The 3,844-nt window shown below is 55.4% G+C and overlaps 1 protein-coding gene across 2 annotated transcripts in view; it reads left to right on the forward strand.

The window, feature by feature from the left end:
* The window catches only part of RADIL (Rap associating with DIL domain), a 49,066-nt gene that overhangs the window by 29,762 nt on the left and 15,460 nt on the right, over positions 1–3,844 (forward strand). The window lies entirely within an intron of this gene.

A 3,844-nucleotide genomic window follows, 5' to 3' on the forward strand; every position in this document is an offset into this window, starting at 1 on the left:
CACTGTCATCCCCGGGACATGAAAGTCTCCAAGTTTGTACACGACAACCAGAACTCACACTCATTCTTCAAAGGATCCTGAAACAACGGAAATATTGCAGAATCTTGTCCCTCTACCCCAGAGTAACACCAAGGTCTCACATCTCAGCTGCTGCCCGGTAACAGTCCGCGAGAATGTAGGGTGCTTTCCGCTTTCAAAGATGCCAATTGTTCAAAAAACAAAGCGTGTCTAGGGATTGGTGAAATATATCCCACAAGTGTGTGTACACTGTCATTCACTGATTCATGTAGGAGGTTGAAAACTATGTATATTTGAAAACTTCTACTTATTTCGCCAAGCTGATACATGTGCATAGTTACAATCTTATTTTCTCCCTGTGAATGAAAACCAAAAACAAGCAAAACGCAAAGCATTCCCTGCCCAGCCTTCCCCCTCCTCCCAATTTTACGCTCCCAGAGGGAATCCCTTTCAGCTGTGAGCTATTTCTTTTTTGGCATTTAATTCCACATCTTAAAATAGCCAACTTATCCTACTCTACTTGGTTTTCCAAATTCTGGGTGTTATCTGGTGGCTTCCTGTCAGGAGGTGCGGCTCTGCTCAGCATCCCTGTGTTAACACCCAGGGCCCCCCCAACCCTGTCCCAGCCTCATCATTTTGGTTAGATCAGTGGTCGGGGCTCCCTTTTTTTTTTCTTTTCTTAAGAGAGGGAGAGAAACCTTGATGTGCGAGAGATACATCAGTTGGTTGCCTCTTGCACACCCCCAACCGCGGACCTGGCCTGTAACCCAGGCATGTGCGCTGACTGGGACTCAGACCAGCGCCCTCAGTTCGTCGCAGGCTGGCGCTCAATCCACTGAGCCGCACCAGCCGGGAGAGTTCACACTTTGACGAGCAGGGCTAGCTTTCACACCTGAAGGCCTGTATGTACGAAGATTCCTTTCCTTCTCGCTCAACTCTTAGTTTCTTTGAATGAGTCATTGGCATTATTGCTGATTTGCTTACTCTTTTTCGTGGTACTTTGCATTGATTCAGTGTCCCCCAACTCCCTGCCGATGATCTCACCTGTTTTCACGATGCTCAGATAGATGGGAGACGTATTTTATCTGCTGCCGTGTTCTGGAGCCTTCTGCCTGCTGTGCGGGCTGGCTGCTCCGAGAGCCCTCCCCTGTCGCTGTTCCCCAGGGGGACCCCTGGCTGTTCCCTCCTCTGAGGTCGAGGCCACACTCTCGTTCCGGTGGAGTGTCTCCTCCGAGTGGCTTCCCAGGAAAGGGCACTCGGGGGTTGAAGTTGCTTCCCACCCTGTGCGTCTCAAAAGACCTGTGTTCCACCCTAAAGCTTCGGTGACAGCTTAGCTGGGTTTAGAGTTCAGAGTGAAAATAGTGCTCCCACCCAGCATTTGGAAGGCTGGGTCTGTTCCTTTAGCTTCTGCCCGTCTCCGTCAGGGAGGGCTCGGAGCACCTCGGGGACCAGACGCGGCCTTGGGTTTCAGCCGAAGAAAACTCCGGGTCTCGCTGCGCTGCCCGCCCCCGAAGGCTCCGCTTCCACCTGCCCCTGACTAGCGGCTTAAGCGTTTCATCTGCTCAGTTTACCCATTATCTTAATTAGGTTATTAGTTCCTTCTGGAGAGGGGACGCTCTTCCCGGATTAAGTCTCTAAGTGGTTCGAGAAGTTCCAAGATTCACCGTAGGGACAGCGCTCCTCAGCACTTTAAAACGTAATTTCCCCTGTTCCACAGTCAGACACGGCCGTAGATGAAAATGCGGGAAATAAAGGGAAGTAGAGAGAAGAGCAAAGACCACCGCACAGTCACCTCCCGGAGAGGGTCGCGGTCGGCATCCGGCGCCCTCGACTGCGGGCCTGTCTGTGTTGCATGGATTTCCTTCTTCGCTAAACCAACCCACGCACACAGTTATCTGGCCTCTATTTTCCTACTTCCTGTGTGTGTTTCCTTGTACCGTGAGCGTCATTCGCGGTACCAGTGAGTGTGCGTCCCTGACCCTGTCCCTGTTAGCTTTTCAGACTGTTTCCCATTTTTCTCTATTTATAAATAACACTTATTATACTAACAGTTGTGCATGAAAATGTTAGATTCCTTTTTGATTATTTCTGCAGGACATTGACTTGAAAGAGGAATTCCTTCGTAGAAGGCTGGAGACAGTTTAGATATAGATGTGTTTATATCTTAACAGTGATGAGGTCGGCAGCACCTTGACAGCTGTGTTTAGAGTTGGGGCCTCCCCAGCAGTTGTGGAGACGGTGCGCCCTCTACCCTGGGCACCACGTGACTCTGTCCTTAAAACTCTGCCAGTTGGACAGGGGAGAAACATATCTCATTGCTTTAGTTTGGGTTCCCTTTACTATCTATGAGGGTTTTTTCTTATCCTCACCAAGGACGTGCTTATTGATTTTAGAGTGAGGGGCAGGAAGAGAGTGAGAGGGAGGGAAACAGTCACCTCTCATACAGGCCTGCCTGAGCTTCAAAACTGCAACCTTGGTATGTGCCCTGACTGGGGGTCGAACCCGCGACCTTTATAACCAGGGCAGGTCGAACCGGTTGTATTTCTCACGCTGTGCCCGTCTCCCCTCGCTTCCCACGTCTTTGCCCTGGGTTGTCGTGCCCCGAGGCCCACCTGGGAACCACGGTGCTGTAGGCCGTGCGACGCTGGGGGGCTTTGCTCCCTGTAGGTTTTCACAAATTTGCCCCCTGGGTCCGTGCAGCCGGCCCGTGTTCTCCCGAAGAGAAGTTCTTGGGGCAGCCACGGCGACAGTCAGGGTCCAGTTCGCACGGCTGGAGTGAGTCACGGGGGCGTCGGCCAGCAGCCCCCGCCCGGGCTCCGGGGCCTCCGCCCGCCTGAAGGGGGCGGGAGCCGCAGAAACGCGCCCAAGCGGCGTGCGGGCGGTTTCGCTGCCTTCAGCCCCAGACAGCGGAAGCGGAGGGGCCGGTACACCCGCAGGTTGGATTTATTGTCCTGAACTCGGTGACGTCCAGGAAAAGAGCTGTTTTCCTTTCCAGTGCTGCTCCGAGGCCAGCGCTGTGCCCAGGACGGGGCTCGGATGACAGTCACCAGCCGTCTTCAGAATGGCTTCCCCGCCCCGGGAGCACATAGAGGCCTTTCCTCGGCCAGCAGCGGGGCCCTGGGCACCAGCTTCTTGGGGAGGGGGAGGGAGGGTTGCCTGTGAAGAGCCATGTGACCCGGGGTGCCACTGGCCCCTTCCAGGAGGGCGTGGCGCAGGGGAAAAGGAGCCGTGGATTCCTGCCCCAGCCTGGTGCTTGGAGGGTGCGGTTCTGGGCCGGGAGGCCGCGGAGCTGGGGGAGGGATGCTCCGCGGGGCCCGCGTGGGCGGGGCCCAGGACCCTTGCCACCTCGGCCGGGCCGCCTCCTGCGGGCGGGGCCTCTTCCCCGGCTCCCGGCCGAGACAGCCTGTCCTGGAGCATCAGGCCTGCGCTTCACTGTGATTGCTTAAAATACAAAGGATAATGTATATTTACTTAGAGTTTCTAAAAATCATTTGAGTGAAACACACAACAAAGTTACATACAAAATATACCCTGTTGTGGCTCCTCAGCCCTGGCGCTTCGACACTGGTGCGGCTACCCCAGGACCCACTACGGAGGCGGTTCTGAGTGCAGACGGGCTGAGGACCACTGCTGCGGGCGGTGGGGTCAGAGACCCAGGCCCTGGGCCCTGGGAGGCCGTTCTCCGCCACAGGGTCGGGGGTGGGACCGGGCTGCAGGAGTGGGGTCCAGTGGCTGCAGCCCCAGGCTACACCAGCTTTCAGTCAGTCTGGCCTCATCCCGCCTATGGGAGCCCCTGGGAATCTAGGAGGGAAGGGGACTTTCTCTG

Source organism: Sturnira hondurensis, unplaced genomic scaffold (assembly GCF_014824575.4).
Source record: "Sturnira hondurensis isolate 20B ecotype Veracruz unplaced genomic scaffold, ASM1482457v3 Scaffold0009733, whole genome shotgun sequence".
Classification (NCBI taxonomy): Eukaryota; Metazoa; Chordata; class Mammalia; order Chiroptera; family Phyllostomidae; genus Sturnira; species Sturnira hondurensis.